The sequence below is a fragment of the Podarcis liolepis genome (assembly GCF_965112155.1).
Source record: "Podarcis liolepis genome assembly, chromosome: Z".
Classification (NCBI taxonomy): Eukaryota; Metazoa; Chordata; class Lepidosauria; order Squamata; family Lacertidae; genus Podarcis; species Podarcis liolepis.
This window is the reverse complement of record NC_139570.1, coordinates 44,751,438-44,772,658: the sequence shown is the minus strand read 5'-3', so window position 1 is coordinate 44,772,658 and position 21,221 is coordinate 44,751,438.

The window sequence follows — 21,221 nt, the reverse complement described above, 5'->3', positions numbered from 1 at the left end:
AGCAATTGGGCTTCAACATCAACCTAGAGGGTGCTCTTGATCCACAGAGCCAAATCTGCCTGGTTGGCTGAAGTATCAGAGCACTGGTATGTCAGACTGGTGGCTAGAATCCTTGTTTTGAGACATACATGCCCCTTGGTGCCTCACAACTAGTTTAAATATTTGTAAACACAGGCTCTCCACACAAAAGGCACATCAGTTGTCTGGGAGGTCAGTTAGCTGAGATCAAACATCAGCTGCAAACCCCAGGGCTGCCATCAGGAGTTGACATAATAGAGCACCTCCCAAGGCCACTCACCATGCATGGCTAGGGTGGTGGGGCATATCTGAGAGCCTGCTTAGTCAGCTGCTTCTCCTCCTGTTTGCTGTTGTAATCTGCTTGCTTACCCCACGCTCTCTCTGCCCTATTGGGGATGAGACGAGCAAGTGAATAGTAAAGGCAGCAATGGCAAATAGCAGCATACACCACCTGATAACTCCCCAGCTTTCTTCCTGGCAAGCAAGCATTAACACAGTGAACATAAGAAGCTGCCTTATACTGTGACAGACTTTTGGCCCATCTAGTTCAGTACTGTCTATTCTGATTGGCAGCAGCTCTTCGGGGTTTTGGACAGGAGGTTTTCAAAACATCACAGGAAGACCAGAAGCTGCCTTCTTCTATGTCAGGCCATTGGTCCATCTAGCTCAGTGTTGTCTACACCAACTGGCAGCAGCTCTCTATGTTTTGAGATGGGGACCATTCCCAGCCCTACCTGCTGGTGCTGGGGATTGAACCTGGGGTCTTCTGTATGCAGTGGTTTCCCATATGGAAAGGAGACTAGGGTCCACTAAAGAAGAGGTCCTCACGCTAAGGTTATCCTCAGATATAGGAAGTTGCCTTATAGCAGGTCAGACAAACTATCTAGTTAGGTACTGTCTTCTCTGACTGGCAGTGGCTTTCTGGGATCTCAGGCAAAGAAGGGATTAAAATAATCCATGTCATGATAGCAGTAAGATAGCTCCAATACTAATCACTGGAGGAATATGAGTAAGAGGTGGCTTCTTGTCCTTATTTTGGGCTTCTCTGAGATTGACCATTATGGGAAACGGGATGCTGGACTACATAGTCCTTTGGTTTGATCCAGCAGGGCTCTTCCTATGTGCCTATGTCTTTCAAACATAAGAGCCCTACTGGATTGGACCAAAGGCCCATCTAGTCCAGCAGTCTGTTCTCACAACCAGGTATCTCAAAGGGAAGCAGGAAAATCCAGGAAGGGACAGCTCTTCTCACCTCTTTGTTCAGAACTTTTCCTTAATGTCTCTTCAAGAAGTGCAGATTACCTAAAACCCTCCAACTGGGTTGAAACTCAGTGTGTCTGTTAGTTAGTTAGATTATAATTACATTGGCTTTAATTCTGGTTCAGCCGTTAATATCTGGCCAGTGAAAGAGCTGGACACGTTCTCCTGTTCTCCACCCATTCCACCACCCTCACCTCTGTAAATGTCGAATTATTTTACAGTTGATCATCTGCTGGATTCTCCGACCTTTAAAAGCTGAACACTCTGTGCCTGTTGAATTTTAATCAATTTATATATCTCTCTTTTCTCTTCCCCTCCCTCCCCCCCTTGAATGGAAATGTCAGACTACTGGTATGGAATTACTCAGTGCCAGATAATGTGACAAAGACTCCAGAGTTCAGTGTCTGAAGTCATTCAGGAGCAGGGTGCAGCTTGCATTAACAGAGGTAATTTGTGAGATGTGAAAATTAGATGGCTCATGGGAGAACAAGCATATATTTTTCATTAGGTTTCATTTTGAAAGTTCTGGGACCCCATTCTTATTTCATCCAGAGACCTCTGGCCTCATTAAAATCTTGTCAGGGGTTGGTAATGACTGGAAAGTAGCAATGGTGGAGGCCATCAAAGTGTGTGGGGTAACCAAGTTTGTTGAAGGAGCCTGGAGTGAAAGGCAGTGGTGTCCAGACAGTCAGATTTGAATGGACCACAATGGAAGGAGGGCGAGCTATCAAGCATAGCAGGGATGCCACACCATCTGAAGGTCATCTTTAAAAACAAAACACCATACACACTCGCACTAGAGCAATTGCTTTAAAAAAGAGAGATTTTGACCCATTATATTAAATGATTTTTTAAGAAAAACAAGAGAGAAATTACTTTGCTTACAAGGCAGCTTTCCTTCTAAAAATTTGCTTCATTTGCATCTATAAATAAAGATATGAAAAATGTGTGCAAACGGCTTGTGCCCCCAAATCAAGACCAAGCAATGCTAAGGGGGAAATGGGGGGTCGATCAGTGGTAGAGTACCTGCTTTGCATGTACAAGGTCCCAGGTTCATTCCCCGTTATCTGTAAGTAGGCCTGGGAGAGAACACAGTCTGAAACCCTAGAGAGCTGCTGCCATCAGTGTCGGTATTACTGGACTAGGTGGACCATTGGCTCTGTATAAGGCAGTTCTCTATGTTCCTAACGCCCCTGGCAAAAGGCATATTCATGAGTAGACATTAATTGTGTCAGCATTTCCCTTTTTCTCTTTGCAGAGTATTGAGGGTGCAAGGCTCAAAGATAATCTATTTTATCAGAGCCCAGAAAGGTCCACTCTTATTCAAGAAAGGGCAAACCAATTATATCTGTTTAGCTGAAGTTCCTGGCTTTTGGTACAAGGTACAAGCATGTGCCATTTGTGGCAACAACAAAGTGCAGATAGACAGAGAAATGCATCACAATCATCATTTTCACTGTTTATTGTCCCATTTTCTATGGACTGTATTTATATACACCACTGAGAAATCTGAATGCAGTAATTAAGCAGTATATAAATGACTTTTATATGCCTGTTGTCTTTGTCTATGGAGTTTTCTTGGCTGGGATATTGGAGTGGCTTGCCAGTTCCTGCTCCAGGTGGATCACATTTGGTCAAATCTCTCCACTATGACCTGTCCATCTTGGGTGGCCCTGCACTTAAAAGGTGGAACCTTTTTATGTTTTGTGTGTTTTTCTTTGTTTTCTGTTTTGTTCTTTGTACCTTTTGAAACTTTAATAAATATTATTTTTAAAAAAAATAGATGTCTCTTGGTGTCCCTTCCAACTCTAAAATTCTATGATTCTGTGATTCCATGAAAACCTCTTGAACCAATGCCTAGAAGCATGGGACAAGTGGGAAACCACCCAAAGTGTGCTTTCTAGGCACAAGAAATGTGGATGAGCCCTGCATAAAGATTAGAGTTGAATGACAACTGAATGCAAAAATTCACTGCTGAGCAGTGTTAAAAGACCCCTATTCCATACCCTCCAACATTCCTCAGTTGAACATAGGGACATTTCTCTCTCTCTCTCTCTCTCTCTCTCTCTCTCTCTCTCTCTCTCTCTCTCACACACACACACACACACACACACACACCTGACTCTCCTTGATCCCCCACCAAAGAGCATTTCCTATCAGAATAAAGGCAAGTGGAAGAATGAGGAAATCCCAACAAAAGAACAGTGGCAAGAAAAATTGAAGAGCTATGCAAAGTTGGCTAAATTGACATGCAAACTGTGGGACAAGGACAACTGTGGCTTTAAGGAAGAATGGGAACTTTTAACAAATTATCTAAAAGACAACAAAATGAACTGAACTGCTTGGCAGGTTTTGAATAAACATACACAAATTTATTGGTTGATAACATGATAGATAGTAAAGGCAATGATATGTATAATTTTATAACATGCAGAGAATAATATGTGCAGAGAAATCAGAGAGAGGAGCTGACGGAGGTCCCTGGTGGGGGGGAGGGAGGGATGGAAGGGGGGGAAGGGGGAAAATAATGTATGTGGATATATGGTTTGATAATTTGTTATGTTGAAATTGTTTAATAAAAATATTTTTAAAAAGAATAAAGGTGAGTGCCAGCACTACATCAATGGGACACAGCGCATATCATAGAATCATAGAGTTGGAATAGACCATAAGGGCCATCGAGTCCAACCCCCTGCCAAGCAGGAAACACCATCAGAGCACTCCTGACATATAGTTGTCAAGCCTCTGCTTAAAGACCTCCAAAGTAGGAGACTCCACCACACTCCTTGGCAGCAAATTCCACTGTCAAACAGCTCTTACTGTCAGGAAGTTCTTCCTAATGTTTAGGTGGAATCTTCTTTCTTGTAGTTTGGATCCATTGCTCCGTGTCCGCTTCTCTGGAGCAGCAGAAAACAACCTTTCTCCCCCCTCTATATGACATCCTTTTATATATTTGAACATGGCTATCATATCACCCCTTAACCTCCTCTTCTCCAGGCTAAACATGCCCAGCTCCCTTAGCCGTTCCTCATAAGGCATCGTTTCCAGGCCTTTGACCATTTTGGTTGCCCTCCTCTGGACACGTTCCAGTTTGTCAGTGTCCTTCTTGAACTGTGGTGCCCAGAACTGGACACAGTACTCCAGGTGAGGTCTGACCAGAGCAGAATACAGTGGCACTATTACTTCCCTTGATCTAGATGTTATACTCCTATTGATGTTATGACCTCCACCGCCCTGAGAAAACCCCTTAATCCTTATTTTATTTTATTCTTTAGTAGATTTATTAAAAAAAAAAACCACAAAAACACACCACCAATAAATAAGTTTCGGAAAGGGGAAAATTTAGACACAGATGCACAAAGCATTTCTTTTTTAGAAAAATAAATCAAAATTCCTTCTGCTCCACTTTGCCCCCCCCCTTTTCTTCCCACCCAGGGCAGCCCTGCCCTCTGCCTGCACTTCAGAGCAGGCGCATAATGTGGGGCTGGGCCTTGACAGCAGCAGTGTCTCCTCCTCGGCCACTACAGCAGCCAATAGGAGCAGCAGCCATGGAAAGGACACGGAGAGGCAACTGGATACTCCATTGTAGATGCAGCTGCCGCTGCTTAGGACAAGCACTGGCTCATACTCCTCCCCAAGCCCAGTGGTGGCAGCACTGACAGGAGTAACAGGGACATTCTGAGATCAACTCAGAAGCCAGGATGGCTTTCATAATTCTGGAACTGTCCCTGGAAAATCGGGACACTTGGATTGGAGAGTATGCTGTTCCCCTCCCAAAGCTACAGTCCCAGTGTTCCTTCCAGGAAAAGGGCTTAACTGTTAAACCACTTTGGGAATTGTAGCTCTGGGAGGGAAATAGGGGTCTCTTAACAACTCTCAGCGAAGGGACGCGGGCGGCGCTGTGGGTTAAACCACAGAGCCTAGGACTTGCCGATCAGAAGGTCGGCGGTTCGAATCCCTGCGACGGGGTGAGCTCCCATTGCTCGGTCCCTGCTCCTGCCAACCTAGCAGTTCGAAAGCACGTCAAAGTGCAAGTAGATAAATAGGTACCGCTCCAGCGGGAAGATAAACGGCGTTTCTGTGCGCTGCTCTGGTTCGCCAGAAGTGGCTTAGTCATGCTGACCACATGACCTGGAAGCTGTACGCCGGCTCCCTCGGCCAATAAAGTGAGATGAGCACCGCAACCCCAGAGTCATCCGTGACTGGACCTAATGGTCAGGGGTCCCTTTACCTTCACCCTTAACAACATCCTTACATTTCCCAGGTTTCTTTGGACAGAGCTATGGCTGTAAAAGTAGCATGATATTACTCTAAAAGTATACTGAAGGTGTGGCTTAAGCAGGAAGTGGACCATTCAGTGCTTGGTGTTCCTTTCCCTAGGATGTGATTGCAGGGAATTGTAAAATCCGCTGATGATGACTTCTAGAGGCCTCTTAACAGGGGGTGTAGGAATAGACTGCACCAATGCCCAAGGAAGATAGAGACTGCACAATTCTCAGAGCTTCTCACAGAGCCCATTTGACCTGATGGGAGCTGTGCTTGGTGCATTTTGTGAATCATTATCTCCTGCAAGTTCACACACTCGGTCACGCTACAGCAGTCCCATTGACTTTGGTGCAGGGTGGCTGGCTGTGACTGAAGGACATGACTGGCAAAAAAAAAAAAGAGTTCTCCTTTGCAGCACCTGTTCCTCTATAGGCTAAGGAAACATCAGAGAAGATACAGCCTTGGCAGTAAGGGGGGGAAGGACACCAAGGTTGCTCGACTCCTCTTATGCAACAAACTGATATTAAAACAAGATTAAAAAATTCCTTCCAGTCGCACCTTAAAGACCAACTAAGTTAGTTCTTGGTATGAGCTTTCGTGTGCATGCACACTTCTTCAGATATTTCTTCCACTTCTTCAGTGGTATCTGAAGAAGTGTGCATGCACACGAAAGCTCATACCAAGAACTAACTTAGTTGGTCTTTAAAGTGCGACTGGAAGGAATTTTTTTATTTTGACTATGGCAGACCAACACGGCTACCTATGGTATCTGAAGAAGTGTGCATGCACACGAAAGCTCATACCAAGAACTAACTTAGTTGGTCTTTAAAGTGCGACTGGAAGGAATTTTTTTATTTTGACTATGGCAGACCAACACGGCTACCTACCTGTAATTAAAACAAGAGTGAGCGACAAAAGAGTGATTTGCAAAGATGTGTACCAGGCAGTTGCAAAGACTAGTGCTTTGGCTGATAGTAGTTTGTCCTATAGATAGGCTGGCCACATAGGAGCAGATGCACCCACTTCAAAGAAGTGCGCACTTGCAATTCTGACATTCCCAGAAGGTGGGAGAGCCTCATGAGTGAGCATACCACACCACATCTTTAAAAGCTTGGTGAGAACCAGGAATCGTTTACATGCAAAGCAGGTGCTGTATCACTGAGCATTGGTCCGTCTCTCAAGTGGACATACCAGGGATTGAACCAGGGATCTTCCACATGCAAAGGAGGTGCTCTGCCTCTGAATTACTGTATGTCCCAAATGGGAGTGTTAGTAAAACACTGAATAGAAAAGAAAACATTGATACAATTGTATAGATAGTTAAATATCAAGGCCTTTTTTTAAAAAAAAAAAACACCATGCTTTTTTTAAAAAAAAAAAGCATTAAAAAAATACATTGAATTTTCCATAAGGCTCATCATCGCCATCTAGTATCACATTGTATATTGCACGAAAAACACACATAAAACGTTTTATTTGCAGCTATATAGCTGAGTCCTCGGTCCTGACTCAGAATCTGAGCTTTTGCAACCAAATCACAGGCATATAATGCAGGCATGGGGAACCATTTCAGACTGAGGGATACATTCCTTTCTTAACATTATTCAGGGGGCAATGCAGCAGTGGTGGGTGGGGTCAGAAGTAAAAGTGAGAGGAGCAATAGATGTAGATTTTACCTCTCTACTGTAGGCTAGGTTCTACACACACACACACACACACACACACACACACCCCTCTATCCTCCATCCAGACAGGCAAGCAAGCAAAAAGTATGACCAGAACTCCGGAACACCTTCCAGCAAGGCAAAAACACTCTAGAAGGATCAATGAGAGGCTTGCCTGAGGAGATGGGGTGTGGCTGAGGAGGTATAGCCTGGGGAGAGTCCCAAGGAACAGACAGAGAGAACCGCATTTGATCCCCAGGCCTGAGGTACCCCAGCCTTCCAGCATTTAAACCCAATTTCATTATAAAAGTCCTGAGCAGTTCCTGCTAGAGATAAATGGCAGAATATATTCTTATGAAGGTTGTACACCACCCCAGCTCTCTACCAAATGGCAACAAGACCCAGGGGGTTCCTGATGTTCCTCCAGGACTGTGTTTCCATTGGGAAAATCAAGGCACATCGGAGAGTGTCTTTAAGAAATGTGGTTTATTGGGAGCACATTTACATGTGGAGCCTTCCATGAAGAGGGTGCAGAACATTATACCCCAATAGTGTCTCTCATTGTCCTTCTCCTAGCTTCAGCAAGCTTGAGTCCAGAGCAGCAGTCAGTCATGTCTCCTGGTCTCCTGGTGCAGCTTCCTCCAGCCAGCACCAATATGGGCTTTTGTTCTCCCAGAACACCTTTAGAATTTCAAAAGGGACAATTTAACCTGTGACATCATGCCCTCCCTTCACCTGGGCAATCTGCCAATTCTCCTTAGAAGCGGGTGGGAAGGCCAGCTCTTTTGCATTGCCAGTGATTCTTAATGGCTCAGTGCTTGGTTCCCCATTGTTCCTTAATGGCTCTGCACTTAACTAGCCCGCCCAGGCTGGTTGCATAAGGTAACCTAGGAATTTCTTCTCTGGCACATTTCTGCAGCTTGTATTTTTCTTCATATCCCAGATATTGTCTAAATAATACCATTTATTAATTTCTACCATTGACTAACAGACTCCAGTGTGCTAGATCTATTGCAATATATATTTCTGCTCAACAACAGCACATGGTCACATTGTATGTCTGTATCCTTCTTCCTGTTGCAAAAGAGAGGCCTTGAAGAGTCTTAAAGCACCCCCTTATACATCCATTTGCAGCATGCGCAGGTCAAGACACCCTGCTACAAAATGCATGTTTGCTGTAAAGAGTGTGTGTGACTATTATTATCTGCTTGCCCCTTTAAAATGGGTTGGGAACACATTTGTATATTTCAGAGGAGTAAAATGCCACGTAATAAAGACTCTCATGCCCTTCATAATTGACTCCAATGTGTACAGGTATCTTTAAGTAAAAATGGTTTGTGAGAGAATCTACACTGGAGAAAGAAGGTCAACTAAAAATAGGGCACTCAGACTCTAACAAGATAACCAAGATAACTATTGTAGGGTGAACAACAAACCAGGATGAAAATGTGAGTAGTGAGGAGCAACAGGAATGATAAAGAATAAAAAAGCTTATAAAAGATATTCATTACATTGCTGATTACATTCTGCATCTATTTCAGAGGCATGTGGATGTGTATTTGTTTTGGGGCTACAACAGATGTTTCATGGGTGGGCAGGGGGGAGGTTTAAAATATTTCCTGAGTAGCTCTACATTTGAAACACCTTCACCTCGTTTGAGCTTCTTTGCAGTCTAGAAGAGGATGGTGCCCATTGGGATTGCTAGGGCAAAAGGCAATGGTTGGTGGAGCCAGATCCAGTGACAGAGACAGAACCAATGAAGGGCAGAGTTCAATAAGGCAACACTGAAACTAATAAAAAGGAAAGTGACAGCCAGTGCTACCTCCTGGACTGGGTGTAAGTCAGAAGACTGGTGGGTAGGGGATGGCTGAGATTGCTGGGGCAGTGCCCCATCCACCTTAATGGGCCAGCCTTCACTGTTGCAGCCATTGTTCTGCTTCTTGTTTTTTTTTTTTTTTTTTAGCCAGCCAGTTCTTTTCCTAATCACTCAGGGCTTTTCTTCTGTTCATCACATGATCCTAGCCAGTCAGGGATCATATTGTGAGCAGAATGACATGGTGGTATAGCCAGTGTGGTCAGTTCTGGACTAGGACTCACTGTGTGGCTTCATGCCAGTCACCATTTCTCAACCCAAGCCACCTCACAAGGTTGTAGTAAGCTTGAAATGGGGAGGACCATGCATGGGAGGACCTTAAGCTCCTTGGAGGGAAGATGGGATATGAATTTAATAGTCAATAGATAAGTGCAGCAAATCAGATTAAGTGATTGTGTCACATGACTAAAGAAAACCTAACTGAAGCACAGTTCCTGTATTCAAACATGAAGAACAATAATCACATGAGGGAGAGAAGCAGAGCATATTTGCTCATCCTGTCCCTGTTGGGAAAGAATCATTCTGCATAGAAACAGTAAAGATGTTTATACCTTTAAGAACAGTTTTTGTGAGCTCTGGGCTAATTGGGTGCAGCCATGGCTACAAAAGGAGAAAAGCTGCAGTTTGAACTCTGCCTGCAGGAAAAACACCCACAAGCTTTACTGCTTGTTGTTTTGAAAAAAAGTCTTTATTTGGTTTGGTTTTACACCTGTCTCATGGAGTCACAGTCTCTGTCATCTGCCACCAGTGGAAAATCCCCTTCTAACAGTCCCTGCTATACACCCCTACTCTGCTCCTTCCCCAACACTTTCCACAAGTTGAGGGCATGTCTACAGTGGAGTAGGTGAACCCGCAGTGCAGTAGGCGAACCTACTGAATGTGCATAGGTTGTTCCTATGAGCTGGAACCATGAACACTACTGTACTGAGGTTTCCAAATTCTTCTTGTTGCTAGCTCAATCAGTTTCTGTAATGAAACCTAAATCAGTGTGAGGTTTAGTAAATTTCCAATATCACCATCAATTTTAATTTAAAAACCTAGGGTTGTATATCACCATGTTTTATTCAGAGTAGACTTATTGAAATTAATGTATCTTGGTCACATCTGTTAGTTTCAGTGGATCTACTCAGAGCAGAACTAACAGTAGATATGGCCCAGAGCTTCTAAAAATAAGACAATTCACCTGCACTAGCCATGCAGATGGGGCTCGTCAGGGCTATTTTTCTAGAAAAAGAGGTGCTGGAACTCACCATGAAAACCTCTCTCATTCTTTTAGAATGGCAATGATGCCCATCTGAGAGGTGCAGGACCCCACTTGAGACGTGCAGTTCCTGTGAGTTCCCCCTGAAAAAAGCCCTGGGGCTTGTCAACCTGGGAAGGCAGGCCATCTAGGAAAAGGAAAACTCTGTTCCTAAACCTTCTCTGCCTTGAGGCTTTCTCATTAATGAGAAAGGCTTCAAGAGTAATCCCCAAGGGAAAATCTGTAGCTGCTTCCTTGCAGGACATATTCAAGAGAAGAAAGGACTAAGAAGTAAGCAATACATAAATCTGGAGTCCCTAAGATACTTCGATGGCATGTTGTATGCCTCCTTCTGGAAACTCCTGCAGCCAAGCTTCTACCAAATGTATTGCTCTGCTTTCAGCAAAACCAAGAGAGGGTTTTGCCATCTGGGCAGCCCTAGGGTTGCCATATTTCGAAGAGCTAAAAAAAGGGGGATGCATTTGCCAACTCATGATTTACAACTCATGATTTTCCACAGGTTGGTCCATGGCTTTGCATGTTGCTAAATGCGGTAGTAACAGCTACTGGGGAGAGGAGGCTAGTGTGATATACTGCTGAACCAAGCCTTGCACAACATTGTGCCTTCTAAATAGAGGTGTCAACTCCTAGGGGTCCAGGTTCCTTCTCTTAGCCTTCAATCTTGGGGGTGGGAGTAGGCTCCGAATCACAGCCCTGCAAAGCACAAAGCCATGAGCAGTGCTTGGTCTCCTGCCCAACAAGTGCCAACCCAGGCCCAAGGCAGGTTGGGTGCAGAAGGAGAACAGAAGTGGTTGTAGTCTGCCCAGGACAAGCCGGAAAGGACCGGGGTGAGTGGGAGGACAGTGTTAAGAGGGTGAAAAGACTCCTCTTGCCCTGGCCAAGATGGAGAGGCTACCTGAGTGGCCCCCTCCTCTTACCTGAACTCCTTGTCGCTTGACGTCATTTTCATCAGCAAGCTGGAGATGTAGTACAAAGCACTCACCACGTTGATGGTTCTGGTGGGGGCCATGTCTCTCCGGCTCCATGTTGCCCAGTTCTGTGTGCGTTGACAGTAGCTGAGGGGGGAGCAATGAGGAAAGGTGGGATGGGATGGGCTGAGGGAGCGCTTGTCTGGTGAGGGAACGTAGCAGTTCTGCACGGTGCCCTTACTCGAGGTGAGGGTGGAACACGTCAAGGCAGGGTGAGCAGGGAAGGATTAACACCCGTGCTGCATGGAGGTCAGAATCATCGAGAGATCTGAGAGGAAAAGGGAAGTGAGGAGGAAGATGAAGGATAAGGAGGAATGAGGGTGACCTCCCTTTTCTCAGACAAATGGGGGGGGGCTGCTGTTTGTCTGCCTCACGCTCAAAGCCTAGGTTCAAAAAGATCATTGCACAAAAGGGGGCTATGCTAATGTCACTACTTCACAGACTCCAATTAGCTCCCCATGGCAGCCATGGGCATGATGCTCACACATGCACTGCATCCTTGTCATGAGGGAATGTGTGTGTGGGACAGTTAGTTGAGGAAGAGGGGAGGGTGAATGGGCAACATGGTCACCATGTTTGATTTGGATGCTGCACAGAACCCCTGCTCAGATAGAGATTTTAGCCCTGAAAAAAAGAGGACATGTCTGGGGGAAACCGGACATATGGCAACCCTACACAGCCCAGGACCTCCACACATACTGCCCAGGCTTGTGCCCTGGAGAGGACATTTCAGTGCTGCTAATGCAGCAGGGGGAAAATGCAGGATGCAGCAGTTATGAGTTAACAGTCTCTGCAGCCAAAGCAGATGCTGTGATTCTCCAGTGGTTTGACTTCACCCCCCACCCCAGAGGCGCATTCCCTTGTCTCTCGAGACAGACAGATGCCAACAACTCATGTAGCAAAATTAGGTGGCAGGACAGAGTGTACATTCATGAGACCTGAGGAGATGTCATGGAGGGACTGATTGGAACCTAAGGAGGAATTGAAGGCATTCAGGGCGTTGGAGCAAACTTTTTCAGCCGGGGGCCAGTCCACTGTCCCTCAGACTTTGTGGGGGGCCAGACTATAATTTGAAAAATAATAATGAACAAATTCCTGTGTCCCACAAATAACCCAGATATGCATTTTAAATAGAAGTACGCATTCTACTCATATAAAAACATGCTGATTCCTGGACCGTCCGCGGGCCGGATTTGGAAGATGATTGGGCCAGATCCGGCCCCCAGGCCTTAGTTTGCCTACCCATGAGCTAGAGAATACTGCTGGGATTGGGGAGGTGAAATAAGGACTCCAGTGGGGCTTCCGGTCTCTGAAAGATGGTGAATGGAGCACAGATCTGATCGCTCTGACAGATCTGAGCCTTGAGGAGGGTCAGGGTGGAATGCCAAGGCGAGGCATACCCCCAAAAAGTCTTGAGAGGGGTCCAGCAGATTGCAAAGAGCTGTCCCACAATTCCCAGACCCCTGCACCAAAAGGCTTGGGAGAGTGGGGAAAAGAAGTGGGATTGAGTGCAGTCTTCGCAGTAACGTATCTCCAAGGGAGTGAAGCCTTAACACTCTGGCCACCAGCAGAGATTTTCCGTAACCAACATTCAGGCCGACAGGAATGTAAGAAGATTTACTATTGAAATCAATTAAGATAAATTTGGCACCAGACGAAGGATTAAAAAGGAAGTCCGTTCTTCATCTTCTGGGTAATTAACTGTACATGGGGGGAAATTGCGAGTGGAAAACTATTATCTTATTTGATATTTACAGTGTGGGCCTGCTGATGGGAGAATTCAAAGCAACTGAAACCCATTCTGTATTGTTTGACACTGCTACAGGATTTTAAAGTTGGTCACAACTCGGTATTTGTGTATGGAAAAGGGAAGGTAGTGCTAGGACTACCTTCTGAGAGTCCTTATGCTGCCCTTCCAAAACTTTTCCCCATTTCCAGGGAAGAAAGGTTAAGGCAATTGAAATCTAGTGTTCTTGGCTTGTTACCAATGCAGTGGTACCTCTGGTTACAAACTTAATTTGTTCCAGAGGTCCATTCTTAACCTGAAACCGTTCTTAACCTGAAGCACCACTTTAGCTAATGGGGCCTCCCGCTGCCACTGCGCCACCACTATGCGATTTTTGTTCTCATCCTGGGGCAAAGTTCTTAACCCAAGGTACTACTTCTGGGTTACCGGAGTCTGTAACCCGAAGTGTTTGTAACTGGAAATGTTTGTAACCCGAGGTACCACTGTACTGGAGAATAAAAGTGGAAACTGGATTTTGAACTGCAGCCGCCGTTAAAATTCACCTCAGCAGAGGAGATTTGGATTAAGACAATTAAAGTACTCTGTTGGGAGAATATAAGAAAGACATATCTGGGCTGGAGGGATCTACAGATCACTGAAATAGGTTTCCTGTATATAAATCGGAATTTTAAGGAGAAAAAAAGAAACTGGCAAGAGAGGTTGATATACCTATTTATAAGAATCTTCAAGTGCTGCAACTCTTCATTCTACCCTGAGACATTTTAGAAAATTGGATACTGAGTTTAGTACTATCTCTCCTGGACAATTAAGTGGTAATTCTTATGGATATATTGTTTCTGTCTCTTCTTTAAGGTAGATATTTGTTATATATGAATATCAACTCAAACTTTGGATTTTATGTTAAATTGCATATGTGTATAAAGTAAACGGGTCGAAAGAAGTGGAGTAGTGAGAAAGCACAAAAACTGTTACAGTTTACTGAGAAATTACCTTGAATGTCCTTGAAACTGATAAGGTGGTGGTGAAAACAGAAAGATGAAAATATGACAATGATTAAACAGTCAGAGTTGAGTCTGGACAGAAGGGCCCAAGTAGGGGGAGGCGGGGCACATAGATGCAAGGGGCACATTAATACACCAACAATATTTCAATATTGAGAAACATTATTCGTGTTGTGACATCACTAAAATGTGTCTATACATGTGTGAGTATGACTGTTGTGTATCAAAACTAAAGAAACAAATTGTAAGGCTGATTATGATCTCTCACAATAAAAATGTTTTTTCCCCATTATTTTTTTTGTAAATAATTACCATTCTCATACAATTTACGCTTTGTATCCAAGTGCCCTGTCCACTGTATCCAAGTGCCCCGTAGGTGGGGCAGAATGATACAAACCCATTTTTTACTCAAGTCATTAAATTCTTATCTTCTAACTTTAATGGTTCTTTTGATTGCTGTTATAATATTGATTAGTTATGCCATGCATAAAGCATTTTTTTTAATTATTTGACTCATTTCGGTGCATAAAATAGCTGATTGAATTTTTCTGCATCAATCTGCCCCACTTCGCCCTACAGAACCCAGGGGATAAATCTCAATCTGAATTGGCGAATCTTTTTTCTGAACTGAAAAAAGAATTCATGAGGGAAATTATGGCTAAAATAACAGATGAGTTTACAACCCGAATGGACCGAAGCAGTAAAAGGGTGACAGAACTGATTGAAACAATAGAGTCTTGGACAGGGAGAATTGAGGAAGGGGATGTTCCTAGGCAAAAGTTGGAGAGGAAGCCTGAAAAACTGGGAAAAGATGGTTAATATGAAGAAAGTCCAAAATAACAGGGTAGATTTGAAGGTTTTCTGGTTTAGGCAGAAAACACTTGAGGAGGCCTTGGTGAAGAAAACAAAGCAGAAAATACAACCTCTGAGACTGTGAGAAGTTTGGAGGGAAGGCGAGCGGGATCTGGAACTTGCCTCAAATGACAGATATCTTCTGATGAAAGTTAAGGACGCCAGTTAGGGGAAAGAGTGGGAAATAGTCTTGGAAATGGTTCTTGTTTATGTGTCAAATTTTGTAGATATTGGTACATTAGCAGGCTTTGATTAAACACTTGCAATTTGTAGAAATGGGGATAAAATTAGAAGGAAAAATAATAGTTAAGCACAGATGTGGAATGCAGAAAGTTGTTTTAAATTATATTCTAGATTCTTAAATGATATCTGTGTTAAATAATGGTACAGTGGTACCCCGCAAGACGAATGCCTCGCAAGACGGAAAACCCGCAAGACGAAAGGGTTTTCTGTTTTGGAGGCGCTTCGCAAGACGAATTTCCCTATGGGCTTGCTTCGCAAGACGAAAGCCCATAGGGAAATCTCCGGGGACCTCTTTTAAATGGTGGTGGTGGGGAGCAAAGCCTTTTCCCCCCTCTGGCCTTCAGAAGAGGTCCAGGAAGACCGGCGGGGGCCGAAAGGCTTTGCTCCCCACCGCCAGCATTTTAAAAGCAGTCCGGGATAGCAGGGAAGCGCTTCCCGCTATCGCGGACGGCTTTTGAAGGCAGGCGGGGGGGAGCAAAGACTTTCGCCCCCCGCCCGCCTTCAGAAGAGGTCCTGGACCTCTTCTGAAGGCGGACGGGGGGCGAAAGTCTTTGCTCCCCCCTGCCTGCCTTCCCGGGAGAGCGGAGAAAGGCAGCGCGTTTCTCCGCTGTCCCGGACGGCTTTTGAAGGCAGGCGGGGGGGCAAAGACTTTCGCCCCCCGCCCGCCTTCAGAAGAGGTCCAGGACCTCTTCTGAAGGCGGGCGGGGGGCAAAAGTCTTTGTCCCCCCTGCCTGCCTTCCCAGGGGCTTTTACATCGCCCCGGACAGCGGAGAAGTCCTCCGCTGTCCCGGGCGATTTTAAAATGCCGCCCGCCAGCATTTTAAGATCGCCCCAGACAGCGGAGAAGTCCTCCGCTGTCCTGGGGTTTTTAAAAATGCTGGGGGTGGGAAGAAAAGCCCTTGTCCCCCCCCCAGCCTTCAGAAGAGGTCGGGGGACAGACTGTCCCCGGACCTGGTCTGAAGGCGGTTTCCATAGGAACGCATTAATTGATTTTCAATGCATTCCTATGGGAAACCGTGCATCGCAAGAAGAAAAACTCGCAAGAAGAAAAAACTTGCGGAATGAATTAATTTCGTCTTGCGAGGCACCACTGTAAGTGATTTGAAGTGTTAGTAAGTTTTGATTAATTATGTGTAATTATTAGAAAATTGGGTAAATGAATATGGAAATGTACGAGAATTTTGTTTATATTAAGAATCAGAAGAGGGGATGGAGGGAAGTCCAGAGATTCCTGGAATCTTGAAGAAAAGGTTTTGAAAAGATGTTGCTATACATGGGGATTGTGGGGTAAAAATGTTCTTTTTTACTGATGTTAATGTGGAATTAAATTGTGAAAAACAATAAAAATTTATTTAACAAGAAATCAGGACCCCAGGAAGTGTCTGAGTCTTGGGAGAAGACCAGTAGTCCAGAGAATGGAGAGCTACATCCAGAAGAAGGACCAAAAGGCCATCTTGAATCCTGATTCTGTCTGCTGTGGCATTAGCTACCCCTCTCAGTTTGCAGATCTGATGAGCAGCCCCTCAACTCCTTCATCCAAGTTGTTTATGAAGTCATTGAACAACTGTGGGCCCAGGACAGAGCCCTGCAGCACCCCACTTGTCACTTTCCTTCAGAATGATGAGGAATCATTAGTGAGCACTCTTTGGATTTAGTTAGTCTACTAGCTACAAATCCACAGTTACCACTTTTTACCAGCTTCTCCACAGGAATACCATGTAAACTCAGTAGTGTCCATCCGCTCTTGGTCTGTTTGTATGATTAGGGTTACATCTTGAATTTCTGAACTCATTTTGAGCAACGGAGATACTTTGTACTTGTCTGTATCTGTATATATCTGTGCCTGCAAAAGCCTAGAAGCTGTATATATCCATGTCAATAACTGTTTTACTGAGCCTTGTCTTCTGCAACAGTGCATTTTCTGAACCTTTCTCTGCTTCTGAAGCAGCAGCATTTGGATACCTGTTCAAGGTGTGCTCAAAGACCGCAGACGCAGCAGTTGGAGAAATAGAAAGTAAAGTTTATTGCTGACAGCAATAGGTCCAGAGGAGTTCTCTCCGAAAGACTGGACCTCGATCAGTTGTGCTCTGGGCTTATATACTTTTTTCCAGATAGCTTTAGGCATTACATATTCATAAACTTCAGCAAAAGCAATAAGCACAGACATCGCCCTTCCCAAATCCTCCTATGTCCATATACAGATCACTTCTGCTTTCCATATAGTTGCTTATTATATTACTAATTACTCATATACTGTTATCAGCAAGCAAAGCAAAAATCCCCTTTTGGCAAGCAAAGCCCAAAATTCCCCCCTGTTATCAGACATCCTGTATCTTATGAGGAAAGCACCCAAATTGGACATCCTGCTCTGCTGACTGTCTGGTCATGGTGACCATCTCATGACTATGATGGATGCCTTCCTTACAGACTGCAAACACAGCTAAATATATTTATGTTTTCTGCTAACGCAGCAATAAGGCACAGAGAGAGACAGCATTTGATTTTCAGAATTAGGCACTTCAAGCATTAGGCACTATACAGTAAAGTGAGACATAACAATATATAAGGCACAGAGATATACCTGTATACTTTCCTTAGGTGACCCTGCCAGATAAAAAGTGTCTATATACTTCAATATGAAAGCCTGTTGAAGGGAGGGAGGGAAGTCCACATGCAGTAGAGCATTTAGAAAATAAGTGGACATATGACTGTTGAATTTTAGAGTATTTATTTTGTTTATGTTAAAGAAAACTCAATAAAAAGCATTGGGCGGGGAAGTGCCTATATACATAGCAAAAAGTAAAGAGCAGAACAGTGATTACTACAGCAAGTAGAAGGGGTGTCCGCCAAGAACAGGGCATTCCTACAAAGGGAACCACACTCCGTCCAGTCATACCCAGTGGAAATTTTCTCGTCCTCTGTACCTGGGTTTTTTGGGGGGTTTTTTGCATATAATTTTTTATTATTTTCTTTATATAATCTTTTTTCAACAACATCCATCAATCAAGATATATACCCTTTTGCTCTGCTGAGCTGTGACTTCCCTGTGTCCCTTCAGTTGGTATCCCTTATCACATTTTTAATCACATATTTTATTCTCGCATCTTATCTATTTTTACATTGTAGGTGTTACTTCAACCCTGCTAGTGTTTTTAAGTTTTTACAGTTCTCTTTGAAATACTCAATAAATTTACTCCAATTATCCTGGAATCTCTGGTCATTCTAGTCCCGGATCCCTCCTGTCAATTTGGCTAATTCCACATAGTCTGTCATCTTTGCCTGCCACTCTGCAATGGTAGGAACTTCTTGTGATTTCCACTTTTGGGCCAGCAAAGTCCTTGCAGCAGCTGTGGCATAGACGAATACTCTTTGATCCTTTGTCTAAAGCTCCTTTCCCATCAGACCTAGCAGGAAAGTCTCTGGTCTTTTGGGGAAGGTGTATTTTCTTAAGTTCATTGTAAATTGACTCCCAGAAGTTCTTTACTTTAACACAAGTCCACCACATATCGTAATATTCTCCTTCTACCTCTTTACACTTCAAACATTTTCTGTCCCTCTTCCTAAACATTTTTGCCAACTTAGTTGGCATTAAATGCCATCTATAAATCATTTTCATTAAATTTTCTTTCAAAGCCGTACATGCCGTAAATTTCAAACTCTCATTCCATAATTTTATCCATGCATCCAATTCAATATTCTGCCGAAAATCTATAGCCTATTTTATCATAGCTTCTTTCACTTCATTTTTCGTGAACCATTCAAGCAACAAATCATATATTCTGGATAGTGTTTTACCTCTACACTCTATTAGTTCAATTTGAAATTTTGGGTTTTTTTATCCTCAAACCCAACTTTCCTTTTATCTTCATTCAGTATATCGTTTACCTGATGGTATTGCAACCACCCTGTTAACATACTTTTTTTTTTTTAATGCATTTTTATTGAAGTTATACACAAAAAACAGACATATATGAAAATACAGAGAAAAAATTACAAAGAAAAAAGAAAAAAAAAAGAAAAACCACACATCCGAAAAAAGAAAAACACACAATCTGAACTTCCCTCCCTCCTTTTGATAAGTATCAAATATCTCCTTCCATTACGTATTGGATTTTCAATCTATAGTCTTAAATTCACTCGCTGGTCGTATTGTTCTAACCCCGTCAATTCACTTTAAGCATTTATTCCAATATATTTCCAAAATTTACTCCAATTTTTCAGAAATTTCTGTTCATCCTGATCTCTTATTTTACCTGTTAGTTTGTCAAGCTCAGCATAGTTTACCATTCTAATCTGCCAGTCCTTTATGTTGGGGATGGTTTCCACTTTCCAATATTGTGCCAACATAATTCTCGCTGCTGTGGTGGCGTAGAGGAATATCGTCCTATCTTCCTTTTTAATTTCTTTATCCATCATTCCCAACAGGAAGGCTTCAGGCCTCTTGGGAAAGGTATACTTAAATATTTTTTTAAGTTCATTATAAATTAATTCCCAAAAGCCTTTCACCTTTTTACATGTCCACCATAAATGATATAGGTCACCCTCCACCTCGCCACATTTCCAGCATCTCTTATCCTTTAATCTATACATTTTGGCCAATTTCACAGGGGTGTGGTACCATCTATATAGCATCTTCCAGATATTTTCTCTCAATGCCATACATGCTGTGAACTTTATGTTACAATTCCAAACTTCTATCCACCTTTCAAAATCAATATTGTAACCAAAGTCAATTGCCCATTTAATCATTGCCTCCTTCACCTCCTCATCTTTTGTGTACCACTCTAGTAATATATCATAAATTCTGGACAGGGTTTTATTTTTACCTTCTATTACTTCTATATTAAATTTTGATTTTTTTATCATCGAAACCCGCCTTCCTCTTATCCTCTTTTAACAAATCATTCACCTGGTGGTATTGCAGCCAACCAGTGAATAAATTTTTTATTTCTTCATAAGGTCTGAGTTTGGGCCCTTGGTCAGTTTTTCTTAACATTTCTTCATAGGTGGCGTTTATCTCCTCCATATTTACTTTCTTAATCGTTAAGGCCTCTATTGGTGAAATCCACCATGGGGTCTTTCTTTCAAGGAGGTTTTTGTTCCTTTCCCATGCTTGATATAATGGTCCCCTAAAATATGGTCTAAGAAACTCTTGTGAACTTTCACTTTCCCATACCAAAGGTACGAATGCCATCCGTACCAATTATTAAAGCCTTCCAGGTCCAGTAGCTCTCTATTCTCCAGTTTTATCCAATCTTTTACCCAATATATACAAGCCGCTTCATAGTATAAGCTTAGGTCCGGGAGGGAAAAAACCCCTCTTTCTTTTTTGTCTATCAAAATTTTCATTTTTATCCGTGGCCTTTTCCCCTGCCAAATATACTTTGCCAAGGCTCTCTGCCACTCTTTACATTGTTTTAAGCCTTTAAGTATGGGGATGGTTTGGAATAAAAATAACATTCTAGGCAGAATGTTCATTTTAACAACAGCTATCCTCCCCCAAAAGGAGAGTTTCATCCTCCCCCAAATTTCCATGTCTTTCTTTATACTCCTCCAGGTGGCATCGTAATTATCCTTGTATAAATTTATATTCTTAGCTGTAACCCAAATCCCAAGATATTTCACTTTCTTAGCTACCGCAATTTTGGTCTTTCTTTCTAGATCTATCACTTCTTCCTTTGTTAAATTTTTAACTAACATTTTAGTTTTGTTTTTATTTACCTTAAGTCCTGCCACGGCTCCAAATTCATCAATTTTTTGTAAAGCTTCTTTTACGCTGTTTTTTGGGTCTTCTAAGGTTAGTACAATGTCATCTGCGAAGGCCTTGATTTTGTATTCCCTCTTTCCTACCCTGACTCCTGTGACTTCTGTTGCCCCCCTCAGTCTCTCGTTTAGTATTTCTAATACTGTTATAAACAATAGAGGGGACAGGGGGCAGCCTTGTCTAGTTCCTTTATATATACTAAAATATTCTGTTGTGGTGTTGTTTATTACCAATTTTGCCTTCTGTTCCTTATATATAGCTTCTATGCCTTTTCTAAATTTCTCTCCCATTCCCATCATTTCCA